The 15,077-nt window shown below is 53.3% G+C and overlaps 1 protein-coding gene across 16 annotated transcripts in view; it reads right to left on the bottom strand.

The window, feature by feature from the left end:
* ptprsa (protein tyrosine phosphatase receptor type Sa) overlaps nucleotides 1-15,077 on the bottom strand; it is a 165,720-nt gene that overhangs the window by 114,033 nt on the left and 36,610 nt on the right. Inside the window, exon 2 of one of the 16 annotated variants that reach the window (XM_081708299.1) lies at nucleotides 1,136-1,248. The exons of the other annotated variants lie outside the window; for them this stretch is intronic. The gene's annotated coding sequence lies outside the window, so the exon portion shown is untranslated. The remainder of the gene's footprint in view (nucleotides 1-1,135; nucleotides 1,249-15,077) is intronic. 16 annotated transcript variants of the gene reach the window in all.

Below are 15,077 nucleotides of genomic sequence, written 5' to 3'. Positions count from 1 at the left end.
CCGTTATCGCCTGGCGCCTGCGCCGGCGCAGTAGGGTTGCCATGTTGGCCGTAACGGCGGGGGGAAGCTCAGTTACCGCCTGCTGGGCGAGAGTGAGGCTTCGTAGGCTGACTTAATTATAGGAATGTAAATACCTCCGATTATAAAAGCGCCAGTCGCCCGGCAGCCCGGGGAGGCCTGTCGGTTTCCCGGACAAAAGAGCAAAGGGAAATGGAAGCATCTAGCCGGCTGTGTTTACGGGAGAGGGAAAAAACCCCCCACCGCCACAGTAAACAACAGCCATAACAACACAACCTTAGGCTAGCGTGCGCTCAAACCTCTCTTTTGATTTCCAGCTCTTTTGGAACAGGCGCCGGTTCGCCGCTCCGAGCCGGCGCCCTCTCACGGGGGGCCAACCGGCACGCATACGGGGTATTCGTGGCCTTCTGCGTTTTCGGCTGCTCCGCGCAAAAGCAAGGGCCCCCTGAAACTGGCAAAAGTGGAAACCCGTCGGCGTGCCAGGAGAGCTCTCCGGAAGGACGGCGGCAGAGTGCGTTCACGTGGCACCGCCGCAGGCGCTCGAAAGAGGCAGATCGTTAAAGCTGGAACGGAGCTGTCAGCGCAGAAGTGTGTTTGCTTGGTAAACATGTGATGCGGGTCCTCTCTCCTTCCATCTGGTTGACTGCGGAGGGGAAAAAAAAACCTTTTTCTGTGTGAAAGTGGAAGAGCGAGTGAAAGCGGAAGAGGGAGAGAGAGAGAGAGAGAGAGAGAGAGAGGAAGGGAGAGAAGGGGTGGGGTTTTCTTTTTGAAAAACCTGGTGAATTCCTGAGGCCTGTAGCTCTTATGGCAGGCTGACTGGATCAGCTGTTAGCCACATTCAGAAAGATGCTGCCTGCTCCGTCCATGTCACGGCCTATCAGAGGGGCTCAGTGTGTGTGTGTGTGTGTGTGTGTGTGTGTGTGTGTGTGTGTGTGTGTGTTAAACACCCATGTAAAATCAATTATCATTTTAAAGGAAAGGTAGTGAATGAGTGAAGGAGTTTGCTGATTCACACACACACACACACACACACACACACACACACACACACACACACACACACACACACACACACACACACACACACACACAGTATATGTAATATATTGCATTTAACTCGATCCTCTAAGGCCCAGAGCGTGAGCTCCTCTTTCCAGCTATCCTCTCCAGCCAGGAAAGGAAGCCTTTTCCAGGTCCGGACCTCCGAAAGTCCATTTCTGCCACCGACAACTACGAAAGGAGTAAACACAAAGAGACCGGAAATTGAACTGGAATAAGAATTCTTTTTGTTGCCTAGGTGTGCTTGACAGACAATGCGCTCTCTGAAATTTCGTTTTTCCACATCCGCGGCAGGCAACAGAAAAAGGGGGCGGGGCCTGTGAGTCTTTGAAGCGGTACACTGTGGCAGGCTCTCTCAGGAGGGCTCTAAATCCCAACCATAGCAACCTTGAAGTTCATCTCCCCGGAGTGGAGCTCGTCGGATCAGGAAGCATCTGTCCTCGTCTACTCCTTCATATCGACGGGGTGGAAAAAAAACAAACAAAAAGCCCGAGGTTTGAGCTCGAGGTTTGAAATGACCGAAGACCGAAATCATTAGAACTTGGCATCAAAAGCGCCAGACCCGTCTGTGAGGGACACCGTGCACCCCCGGTGAGAATGGCACTAAACGTGCCTGGTCTGGGAAGCAGGAGCGAAGCCCCGCCCACTTCCCCTGCCCAAGGGGAGTTGCATGCTCACGTGCAGGCCGAGCGCGGGATCACGGCCGGTGATAACGAGGCCCCGGGGAACCAAGGAGACACTAGTGCGTGGATGCTAACGCACGGATGCGAGTGCACGGATGGACTCACTTGTGCCGTGTTGGTGGACGGTAAAATGATCGTGACGGTGTCAGCGTCTGATACTGCGACGGCCGAGAGGATACAGCAGGAGCTTAAGGGGCATTTTGGCGTGGTACCAACTTTGGGGGTGTACCAACTTTGGAGGGGGGGGCACCAGCTTTGGTGGGTACCAGCTTTTTGTGAATGTGAACTGTAGGCTCCAGCAAGGGCTTAGTGATGCAGGCCTGTGTTTACCACCGAGCTGTCTGGTAGACTGAGTAACGTTACATATTAAACCGTTTAACCATCAACCGCAGCGTGAGGCTCGGAGAACTGCGGCAGAGAGACTGGGAGTTAGCCAGCGTGGAGTCCACGTCCAGGGTCTCAATTACCTAATCTCGTAAAGACAAACTTTTAGTTTCAGAGATGAAGATTTTGGGGATCCAGGAACAGCGTGTGGGTTCCATTGTTCTTGTTACTTCACAGTAACGTGAATTTTGCTTCTTTATTTCCTAAGATAGCAGGGCAGGAGAGGGGAAACCCATCTCACACACTTACTAGTAAGAGGTCCTTTGAAACTGGATGTTCTATTACTGAAACCTCACATTCATTACTTTGTTTCATAATCCAAGACAACATGACAATACGAGCTTCTCGTTTTTTAAATATCGATTTTTTTTGGCTCCTCGTGCGTGTCTCTCTCTTTAGGTGTCAGTGCGGCTAAAAACCTCGTCCTCTCCTGAAGATTGAATTTCTCACAGAATATAGCTTTTGTCCACGAGCAGCTCAGACAGCACGCTTCAGGGGTTAACGTGTATGTGTGTGGCGTACATGAGTGTGTGTGAGAGAGAGTGTGTGTGTATGTGTGTGTGTGCCCATGGAGCACGGGGTATAGATGGAGGGGGCTGTACGTTGCTGTCATGGCTCCCTGCGGAAGAGTGAAGCTGCTGGGGCATTGTGGGAGTTGATCCGCTGGAGATGATAACACTGGCTCCTTTGTCTGCTCAGGCTGAACCCCCAACGTCCTCCCACTGTCGGTCATTCCTCAAGCTCTCGTCCTGCACTCCCGCTCTCTCTCTCTCTCTCTCTCTCTCTCTCTCCTCCTGTAAATCCCTCCTCTGTGCTCCTCCTCTAAATCATTCTCCCCGTCTCATCCTCTCTCCATCTCAATATCTCCAGCTTGGCTTCCCAGGACCGCTCATCTTCTTTCTCTGTTCTGTCTTCCTTCTTCACTCGCTCTGTAACTCTTCCCCCAATCTCTCTCCTCTTTCTTAATCTCTCTTTTACTCCTCCTCTCATTCCCCCGCACCAGCTCTGTCTCATTTCTCACTCATCTGCCACTCAGGGAGAGTAAACAAAGCCTTGCCCACTCTTCCTTTCTCACTCCAACGAGAGGGTGGCACACCCGAACGCTGCGCACGCAAAAAATGACCTCAATACAGAGTGCGCAGTCGTACATGAGGGGCGCTGTTAAGCGCTCTTCTGCTAGCCTGAGAAAGGAAGAGAAGAAAATGACAGAAAGAGAGAGAGAGAGAGAGAGAGAGAGAGAGAGAGAGGGAGAGAGAGAGAGAGAGAGAAAGAGAGGGAGAGAGAGAGAGAGAGAGAGAAAGAGAGAGAGAGAGAGAGAGAGAGAGACTATACCATAGTGACGGGTTTTGCACCCACATGACTTTCCATGTTGGCTACGAGGCGCGAGTCGTCTAAAGTGACTCTGCTCTCCCGTGTGCCTTCATTTGCGGAGGTTTTCTCCAAGGAGAACTGTCCTCTTAGTGAGTGTGACTGGCTCCACGGCTCCAGGCCAAGAGCTGCCCTCTCATCTCCCCTCCACATTCCAGAGCTAAAATAAACAAGCCCGCTACCAACAGCTCTTTAACAGGAGTGCGTGGACTGTTAAGAGCTCCTTCAACACACAGGCGCCCCTCCCAGATTCTGCCTTCAGGCCGCTAGCAATTAGCCGACAGTCTTCGAGCGAGAGGTAAAACACATCATACGTACGAAGACAGCGCACCAGGAAAACCCGCCGCGCTTGCCGCGGGAGGCTGACGGCCGTTTGCGGTGATCGCGGCACTGCACGGCTAGCGATGGCTACTTAACCTTGGAGACACTGCTTACATTAACCTCGGGAGAGGGTGTGCACATACGCGTAGGGCCTCCGTCGCCCGCGGTGATTTAATTACCCCAGCAATCTGACTTATTTCGGCATCCCAACCGTCGTTCCCATCCTGTCTCCCCCACCCCCGTTCAGCAATTCCAGCTTTAACCTCAATCTGACCCTGTTCTTAGACAGTGACTGGGACTATGAAACGGCGCCATAAGGACACAATGTCGAACGGACAGCCCTGCGCTTTTTTGATTAGCACGCACCGCCGAACCCCGCAGTCCCTGGGGTCAGCGTAAAGGACGTGCTCTGGTTCCGCAGGAAACCGCCTTTTACGACGCTTTTATTATTAGCAAGCCTATCATTTTTGCACCGAGACCTGCCGTGGACGCTCAGGAGGGCCGCAGGCTTTCGGCTGGCCCCGGCTAAAGCGCACGCAGGGCCATGTTTGTTGGGCTGTAAATTTGTGACGCTATTACCCGAAGCTGGCCGGTCCCAACCACCGCCCCCCCGTGACCTCTGCCCGCTCGGATGCACAGGACGGGCGGGCGCGGCCGGATTTATGGGGACGTCGGTGGTCGCCGAGGGCGCTTTGACCAAACGGCTCTGCTGAAAGAAATGAGAGCCTTCAAGTCTGCCCGCACCTCCGTTAAATTCCGCCGCATGCGAACGCGGATCTGCTCGATTACGCAGGGGCGCGAAAGGGGTGGTTAACTCGTCCCTCTGGAGAAACGGCGGGCAATAAATCTCATAAGTATGCGCGGTGTCACTGATCCCGGTCGGTTGGCCGAATGCGGCGCGCCGTTCGTATTCTCCATTTGTAAGTCAAGCCGCTCCCTTCGTAGTCAGCTCCGACGCGGGACGGAAGACAGCAGCATGGCTGCGCTCAAAACACTGACTGCAAGAAAGTAGGGGAACAAAATAAGAAGCTGGGTTGGGGGGAGACTTGGTGGGACGTGGCGAAAGAACTGAAGAGCACAGCCAGCGTACGAGACCCTTCTCCTGGAGACCGACTGCCGGCTCGGCTCGGTCCAGACCCTAATCTGACACACCTGGCTCCAATATAGGATCTTCCAAAGGACTCAGTCAGCTCGCTCGTTTGATCTGGGGTCGGAAATGTAACCCCTCAGGGTGTGGTGAGCTTACATCGCAGTGCTGACCTCTCCACGACGGACGCAGGGAGGGGCGCGAGACGGCGCTGCGCGAGAGAGGGACGCAAACCCGCGGGCGGAGCCGCGCGGGACTCGGCCTGCACGTGACCCTTGCGGTTTATGACACTTTCCGAAGCTGCTCGGGTGCAATCTTAGCCATCGCAGCAAGAACGGGAATAAGCAGGCAAGCGTTTCCAGATGAAATGGAGCGAGGGGTGAGCGGGAGATCTTCCGGGGAGCCCCAATCCCTCCTGCCTCCGTTGACGATCGGAGAGGGGACAGAAAGAAAGAAAGGATGAAAGAACAAAAGGAAGGAAGGAAAAGGAATGTAAAGGTACACGAGGACTTTTGCTTTCTAGATGTAGTGAGCAAAAATACTTTTAGGGGTTTTGGGGTTCCACGCTATACCAAGCGGAGTCACTACACTGATGCTATAAGACGGATGTTATAATAACTGACGTGAAATGACACGCGACCATAATCCATACTGTGCTCGTCGGTGTCTTTCTCGTGGGTCGTTTCTCCCACTGTGCAAAGCATGCTGGAATGCAGAGGCCTCGCTACTGCACTTAGTTCTTTTTCCAAAGGTGGCAGCAGATTTCAGCAGAGTCCGGGCTCCACCAACTCTCCCTTCTTCTTATCCTCACCACCATCCTCTCATCCCTCCATCCTCTCCTCCCTCCAGTGTCCACCACTCTGTCTTCTCATCCTTCCATCCCTCCATCCCTTAGTCAAGGAGGGACCAAGGCCATAACCAAACAAGGCCATCACATATGTACAAAGGAACTGAGGCTGGTTGAGGGGTGGGGGTGTGGCTTGTGGCTTTACTGATGTGTCACATCTGTCTGCTGTTCATTAAAGGGCCAACAAGAGAAGAATGTCTGGGCCAAGACGTCTGGGCCAAGGTGAAATAGCACAGGGAAGCGCAGACGTCTGGGCCAAAGTGAAATAGCACAGGGAAGCGCAGACGTCTGGGCCAAGGTGAAATAGCACAGGGAAGCGCAGACGTCTGGGCCAAGGTGAAATAGCACAGGGAAGCGCAGACGTCTGGGTCAAGGTGAAATAACACAGGGAAGCGCAGACGTCTGGGCCAAGGTGAAATAGCACAGGGAAGCGCAGACGTCTGGGTCAAGGTGAAATAACACAGGGAAGCGCAGACGTCTGGGCCAAGGTGAAATAGCACAGGGAAGCGCAGACGTCTGGGCCAAGGTGAAATAGCACAGGGAAGCGCAGACGTCTAGGCCAAGGTGAAATAGCACAGGGAAGCGCAGACGTTTGGGTCAAGGTGAAATAACAAAGGGAAGCGCAGACGTCTGGGCCAAGGTGAAATAGCACAGGGAAGCGCAGACGTCTAGGCCAAGGTGAAATAGCACAGGGAAGCGCAGACGTCTGGGTCAAGGTGAAATAACACAGGGAAGCGCAGACGTCTGGGCCAAGGTGAAATAGCACAGGGAAGCGCAGACGTCTGGGTCAAGGTGAAATAACACAGGGAAGCGCAGACGTCTGGGCCAAGGTGAAATAGCACAGGGAAGCGCAGACGTCTGGGCCAAGGTGAAATAGCACAGGGAAGCGCAGACGTCTAGGCCAAGGTGAAATAGCACAGGGAAGCGCAGACGTTTGGGTCAAGGTGAAATAACAAAGGGAAGCGCAGACGTCTGGGCCAAGGTGAAATAGCACAGGGAAGCGCAGACGTCTGGGTCAAGGTGAAATAGCACAGGGAAGCGCAGACGTCTGGGCCAAGGTGAAATAACACAGGGAAGCGCAGACGTCTGGGTCAAGGTGAAATAACACAGGGAAGCGCAGACGTCTGGGCCATGGTGAAATAACACAGGGAAGCGCAGACGTCTGGGCCATGGTGAAATAGCACAGGGAAGCGCAGACGTCTGGGCCAAGGTGAAATAACACAGGGAAGCGCAGACGTCTGGGCCAAGGTGAAATAGCACAGGGAAGCGCAGACGTCTGGGTCAAGGTGAAATAGCACAGGGAAGCGCAGACGTCTGGGTCAAGGTGAAATAGCACAGGGAAGCGCAGACGTCTGGGCCATGGTGAAATAACACAGGGAAGCGCAGACGTCTGGGCCAAGGTGAAATAACACAGGGAAGCACAGGGACGTCCCATCTTACTTCAACACCCCCCATTAATCTGTCCATCAAAGCACTTAAGAACAATACTAATGCTCCTCTTCTCAACACATACACACACACACACGCACAAAAACCACATCACTGCACACCTCACTCCGGAAAGAGAAAGAACTACATAACTTCCTCTCTGCTGCTTGGCTCTCAGTGTGTGTGTGTGTGTGTGTGTGTGTGTGTGTGTGTGTGTGTGTGTGCGTGCATGCGCAGGGACTGACTTCAAAGCTTCCTGGAAGAGGCGTGTGTATTAATAGGCGAAACGCAGCCATGATGCAGACTGGAGAATTGTGCTACAGCCCTGAATATGAGAGGGCACGTTGCCCTGACAACACTCCGTAGGGCCAGACCGGCCCGGGCCGGCAGCAAAAAATATCCCCACAGGCCGCCAGACAACACTACTGTGCGGCAAACAAACAACACAGGCTGGAGTTACAGCCGACACGCAAAGGTCTGTGGGAAAACTCTCCATGGAAATAGAGGAGGGAATTGTGTGGCAGGGGACATGGAGGATGCAGCGTTTGGAATACATGTAGCCGAGAATAACTGTTCCAACATTGCACTGTAAACATATACAACAGGAAGAAGAATAATTATGCTCAAGATAATTATGTTTGTTTGTTTTTTTTTTACTACATAAGCCATCTAGTCCTATCATGCAGCTACACTGTTGTGTTTTGAAAGGTAGTGGCTTTAAAATGTGGAGGTATGATTAATTATTAGCGAATGAAGTAATGGTATGTCTGTGTGTGTGTGTCTGTGTGTGTGTGTGTGCGACTGCAGGGTCATGGCCCACTCCTTTTAAACAGTGTCACTGTACTGTCTGAACTGTGGTATGAGACCCTGAAAAGGAACAAGCCTGGAGCTGTTTCATTCTACGTACACAGACACAACCACAACGCTGTACCCCCCTCCCCAAGCCCGACGCCTGGATTGAGCATAACTTCGCTCTCCACCGATCCAACAACGAGGGCGGGACTTAAGCAACTGCTGATAGACTGCAAAGTAATCGTTTATGTAGTAAAACTTGTGGGCTGTGTGTTGCCTAAAAGCTGCTGGTTTATCACGGACATGTGTCTGTCTGCACATGCAGGCATGCATCATTGTGTGCGTACGTGTGTCTGTCTGCACAGGCGTGCATACACATGTGTGTGTGTACGTGTGTCTGTCTGCACAAGCGTACATGCACATGTGTGTGTGTACGTGTGTCTGTCTGCACAAGCGTGCATGCACATGTGTGTGTGTACGTGTGTCTGTCTGCACAGTCATGCATGCACATGTGTGTGTGTACGTCTGTCTGTCTGCACAAGTGTGCATGCACATGTGTGTGTGTGTGTGTACGTGTGTCTGTCTGCACAAGCGTGCATGCACATGTGTGTGTGTACATGTGTCTGTCTGGGGCAGCGGTCGGAGGAACACGTGAGAAGAATCGAATTAGAAGAATCTTTTCTGCCGAGAACTGGGAACAAAGCAAAGGGTCGGTACCTCAGCACAGAGAGAGAGAGAGAGAGAGAGAGACACACAGAGAGAGAGAGAGAGAGAGAGAGAGAGAGAGAGAGAGAGAGAGAGAGACAGAGTGAGTGCAGGTGAGGGAGGGAGAGAGAGTCAGAGGTGGGAATGGAGAGAAGGTTAGAAAACCACTTTGAAATTCCACACGAAAATGGGTTTCATCATAAAACAGCACAAAAAATATATTGACGTGTGTGTTAGTGTGCGCGTGTCCACTCGGAGTGCCAGTGACACTCTCCTGACAACTAAGGCACTTTTTTTATGTACACTGGGCCTGTGGAGGCAGACCACTGGTAAGGAGGATTTAGGTAAGGAGGACTCCTGCAGCAAGCGCCTTTCCCTCCTGTTACTGTTTTCTGACTTGGGCAACACCCAGAAAAGCCCAGGAAGGGATCCAGGAGAGGGCAAAGCAAGAGCAGACCACACCGGGAGGAATTCCGACATAGCACAAAGAGCTGGGCCGAGCCGCGCAACTCGAGAGGAGTGGACGGCCCTTCTCAAAAAAAAAAACCCCAAAGGTGCAGTGTTTCCCTGAGTGTGTTAAAACGCAAGCACAAACACCAGCTCTCCCTCGAACGCTTACAGTCCAAACATCGTGCTGCTTTTTCTTTTTTTTTCCCAGGTCGGCGTAACTCAACTGTGTGCGACCTGGGAGTCCGCCGCCCCGATCTGTGTGACGGAGGCCTTCTTATCCTCTCGCTTCCTTTCTCGCGGAAAATCGCGGAACGGCAGCCGACTTCAAAAAATGCCGACCCGGCCACGGAGACTGGCGGAAGGGTGGGGTATGCAGAAGAGGCCTGTAAGGCGCTGCTGAGGGCCTCTGGATCCTGCGCACACTCTGGAGAGCGAGGATTACCGTCCGGCGCTAACGAGGTTATCCCCAGCAAATGACACGCGCGCCATCTCTGGACTCTCCTCCGGATCAGAACGGCTCCTTCTGACTCAAACCCCGGTAATTGGTTGTTTACAAAAATCCATCCTGTTTGGCTTAATGCGACTCAGCTGTGGGACGGCGCTGTATGCGTGTCCGGTGAAGGCTAAATAACAGCTTAGAAATGCAAGATGACATATTCAGGCTACTTTACTGTAGGTTAATTACATACGCGCACAGGCATGTGCGATCGTTTGCTCTGTGCTCTCTGTAATCAATAAGGCTCACGGGGGGGGGGGCGGGGGGCTCGAGAAGCTCGCGGGAGACGTTAGCTTTGTCCACGCTGCAAAGGCGTGCCGTGCGCATCCCTGACGCTCCGAAGACAATCGCTCCAGGACGCAGCGGTGAGGCGGCGTTTGTGTCTTCTGCGTCTTGAAGAAAACTTCTCCAGTGTCGGACAGAGAAGAAGGCTGATTCTGATGACAGGACCTCCAGGACATGAAGGAAAGAGCTGGGTGAAGCTTCTGCCGCTTGCCTGTCGCTGTAACAGCCCCTGTAATTGCAGGCCTGCGGTAACCCCAGGCACAATTACCAGGCATTTGAAGGGTGACACGTGAAACTCTGAAGGCTAAAGACATTAGGGGCGTTGAGCTGTTTTTCCGAGGCAAAGTGAATACGTGTACTCAGTGTCACTGTAGTGGTTCTGTTGCCACTGGTTTTAGTGGTTTCACAGCCTTTGACAGTCATTCGTAACCAGCTCCTCAATCCCATAGTCTCCCAGTATCTTCTCACACTTTACTTGGGCATACAGGTTTAACATTGTCTCTGGGCCCTCGATTTGTATTGCGTACACAGGAACACACACACACACACACACACACACACACACACACACACACACACACACACACACACACACACACCCCTCCTCTGTGCCTCCTTAGTCATGGTGTGCTCACTACACAGCCCCCCCATCATATTGCACCCATATGGTCCCACAAATAGGTCAAGTGCACACAATCACTTATGCTAATGACCCACCCAAACCCACATCAAGTGGAGTCATTACCCCTCCACAATGAGCTGAGGCTATTCTGGATACCAAGCTTGGCAGGGGGGCACCTCTCTCCCTGTTGTACACTGTGTGTGTGTGTGTGTGTGTGTGTGTGTGTGTGCGCGTGTGCGTGCGCGTGCGTGCGTTCTCATGATGAGCACGAGTTACAACCTCACCGGTCTCAGAACACTTCAAAGCCCGGCTTTCTTCCAGCCTATCGACTGTGAAGTCCATTCCAGCTGTTGGCTGGATTCGTCCTGCTGCCCCGCGCAACCACATTCACAGGGTCTGGGATTAAGAGGCAGGAGAAGGGGGGCGTGGCGGGGGGCGGGGCCAACGGTGGATTGACAGTGCCGAGTGACAACAGGAAGGACACCGATGCGACACGGTGGGCTGCGCACACACTCACACAAAACTCCCCCGCACACACGTACGGCCCAGCTTTAATCATTGTTTAACCCTAAGGGAAAATAGCAGGCAGCTATTTGGGACCTCCCAGGCAGCTCGGCCAGTTAAGGACACATACCATCCGCCCTGTGTGCAGCTGGGCAGAGAACAGAGACACGCAGGCAACCTCGACGCCCTCCCCCAGACACTCCGGGGGTCAAATCCACCCTAACACCATCTCCACATAGTACAGCCCTGCCTCCACTTCAGCCCAGCCACAACTCTCTCTCTCTCTCTCTTTCTCTCTCTCTCTCTCTCTCTCTCTCTCTCTCTCTCTCTCTCACACACGCATTCCAGCTGCCAAGTGTGTGTGTGTGTGTGTGTGTGTGTGTGTGTTCTACTCCCACATATTTTGGAATGCTCACTCGTGTGCGTATGTTTTACACAGGGACACAGAAATCAATGCATGGCACACAGCGCTGGGCTCATTTCATCCGAAAGCTTTGGACTTTTTTTTCCCCCTTTATTTAAAAAAAAAAAAAAAAAAAAAAGCTACAGCATTATTAAAAGGTCAGTTATTCAACTTCGTGAATCTCATTGGTCAGTCGCCGGCACGGCGGGCGTGGTTTGGGACCCTTGTGGAGAGCCATCTCTGTTATCATTAGAGGGCTCGGACAGACTAGACCTCTCAGCCCCATCAGGAGAATCGCCCTGCATGGACACGCCACACCCTGGATGACCCATGTACGATGAAAAGATGACCAGATCCGTCATTGGCCGGTGCAGGAGGCGGGGCTGGCGTGTGCACAAGCAGCGCACTACTACAAAGGAGGACTCCTTCTGCATTAAGCACCTTAAGGTCAAAGTGTGCAATCCCCGTCTCGCCCGTGTACAGCTGACAGTCGCGCTCAGCGCAGAGCACGCATTTATCGTCTGACCTTGCGCTTACGTGCGTGCGAGCACTGGATCTCTCCCTCTCTCCACCTCCCCCTCGCTCCACTCCGATCTGTTTCAGATGTTTTGCACTCTGCTGGGCTCCACCCGTCTCTCGGAGTCAGACCTGAGCTGCTTTACGCTGTTAATTTGCAGCGGCGCCCGTTCCTCAGGCCGTGGTTTAGGGCCGTGCTGCTCCAATAGTGCTCGCTGTTTGGGGGGGGGGGGGGCTATTGGGGTCTCAGGGGGCACTAGGTGTTCTGTGAGCCTGACGGCTGTGTGGAGGGGTGTGTGCTAGGTGTGTGTGCGTGTGTGTGTGTGTTTGTGTGTGTGTGTGTGTGTGTGTGTGTGTGTGTGTGTGTGTGTGTGTGTGTGTGTGTGCGTGTGCGTGTGTGCGAGCCTGAAGGCTGCATGGAGGAGGTCTTAGCAGGGCACTGCATGTGTATGTGTGTGTGTGTGTGTGTGTGTGTGTGTGTGTGTGTGTGTGTGTGATGGCTGTCTCTGCCTTCCTCTCCTGGCTGCCACAGGTCTGGAGGAGAAGTTCAAACTGGGTCAGCATACAAAGGAAAGGATTATTATGCGTGCACAAGCAGGCACTCGTGTGTGTACACACACACAACACCCTGCAAACACACATGCTCAAACAAACACACCCCACAAACACACATACTCACACAAACACACACACAAATGAATCTTTCACAAAAGGGTATTTCAGAAATGAGTCTCAGATTAATCATGCCATCTTTATCTGTATGTTAATGCCCTGGTGATAACTATCTGTCTGCTTTCCCTCTACCCACTGAGCGTACAGGCCACACTGACAGCTGTTCTCTGCTCGGCCCCCGGGCCCCGGCCCCTCCGGTTGAACCAGGCCTTCCCGGGAGGCACTCCACCCCCCAGCCTGCAGCAGCTGCGTCCATCCCCGGGGAAGCGGAGCACTGGGCCCCCGTCAGTGTTCCGTTCCTGCTCCCAGGGCCACATGCTGCGCAGATCGTACAGAGACACCGTGTCCGGGCACATCTTATCACCTCGGGCTGCTTCTCCTGAGCTTCCGGCCCCGGGACGCTGGCGTGGGTGCCAGCTTCTTACTGGCACAATTGCCCTTTCCAGTCCAACCATGGATAACAGTCCTGTCCCGTGCCCTCATCCCCGCCGGACGAACCGTCTGCGATCTCTATTTTGCCCGATCCCTCGCACTTCCTTCAGATCTTTGCTGGCGGGATTCCAGGCAGCCGATGCCAGGGCGAGGGCGGGGTGTCGAGGGGAAGTGGGAGGGGCTAACGAAGGGAGGTGGACCAGCGTCACTGGGCTGTGCTCTGATCTCAGGCGCTGAATGCTCATCCCCTACAAATCCCCACTTTTGTATGAGGAAATCCTCCCGTTTCAACTCATTACGAAAGAGAGAGAGAGAGAGAGAGAGAGAGAGAGAGAGAGAGAAGCCCTGACAAAGGTAGATGAGGAAAAGTAGAAGCAGAAAACCAAGTCCAGCCTTACAGTGGTGCCAGCGTGCCACCCTGCCCCGTAATATCCGCACCGCTGCGTTATGCCACGCTGGGCTGCCGCGCTCCGTTCGGGGGTGGCATCACTCTTAAGAAGGATTATCTCTACCGGCACCAAGCCAACAAGAGTTTGTTTATTTATTGAGATCCGGAGCCCCTCGGAAGGCAGACGAAAGTCGAAGGTGACCCCGACAGCAGCAGGCCATGCGAAGGGCGTTCGGTCACCAGGCGGAGGTGAGCTGGTGGGCCTCCGTCTTAGCAGGCCAGCTCCACCCGGCAGACGAGCGCCTGACACGGGCGCCGTCGGCAATTATTCAATTGCAAACTAACAATGGATCTTCCTGAGAGTCAAGCCCGCTGTATAAACACACCCCCTCCCCCCCTGCGCGCTCGGTAAGGAGAATGGAAAAGTGGAAAATGAATTTGTAGACCTAAGTGTCACAACTGGCACAGCTACACCCAAAAAAACCACAACACAATAATTAAGTCTAACGGCTGGCAGAGGATGAGGAGTGATTTGCACGAAAAGGAAATCCTTGTTTCAAAAACTCTAATAAAGGGAGCGCTTTCCAGCAGGGCATAATGACATGGTGCAGTCGTGCTGGTTTCAGACTGGAGTGCTCAGAGCTGCTCCAGCACAGCCGATTTGTCATTGCTAATTAAGGGGACCACGGCCTTCATTGACAGACAGATATTTACTCAAATGTTTAACCCCATCTCGCCTGATGGATGCCACATATGCGTGCACACACACACACACACACACACACGCACACACACACACGCACACGCACACACTCTGCCCTCATAGCTCCCCGAGGTCCATGTTTTCATGCTTGCATTACAAACAATTACACATGTCTATCATTGAGCTCCTGTTCCCTCATTGGTCACCCTCCTCCATCAACTCAGTCAGCCTCCACGGTGCCCCTCCCCCGACCTCCGCCCCCGTCAGCTGGGAACCCACTCCTGTTCCCAACAGATGTCCGCCCATTCGGGAGGAATGACAACAAAAGCCCAGCTCCTGAAAAAGCCCCACAGGCCTCACCGCCTATACCCCCACCCCACCCCACCCCACCCCGGCCGGCAGACCTTGCACAAAAGCCCGAGGATTAGCCCCTTTTAGCACATGAAAAAGCACCGTTCTCCTGCCTCCAACAAACGCCCCCTCTGCCAGGCTTCCAGGACTCATCGGGGTCACTGTAGCCTCTCGCTTCACCTCATCAGCCTGAACACCCACCCCCAACCCCCCTCCCCTGACTGCATACAGCATTCAACGGACGTGAGCCCAACTACAGTGTTTACCAGCTTACACCAGCTCACAGCACGTCTTCGGGCCTCCAAACCCCAGGCCACACTGGTTAAAAACACGGTGGTGCTTAAGGGGGAAACCTTCGCTTCACGGTGGATTTTAATCCACCTCTCTCCCCCTTTGTGATGTACGATCTCAAAAAAGTAACTTCTGAAACATTAGTGGTTTTTTTGTTTGTTTTTTTTTACTCATTAACCTATGGCACCAGACCGCTGTGCAGGTTGCACACGACTACAGAAAGTCAGTGAACCGACCAGTTCATCAAACAAGCGCCGGGAGTGTTACTACTG

This window comes from Electrophorus electricus, chromosome 26 (assembly GCF_041902795.1).
Source record: "Electrophorus electricus isolate QZ-2024a chromosome 26, ASM4190279v1, whole genome shotgun sequence".
NCBI classification, from domain to species: domain Eukaryota; kingdom Metazoa; phylum Chordata; class Actinopteri; order Gymnotiformes; family Gymnotidae; genus Electrophorus; species Electrophorus electricus.
Note: the sequence above shows the minus strand (reverse complement) of the source record. Positions and strands in the feature narration are given on the sequence as shown.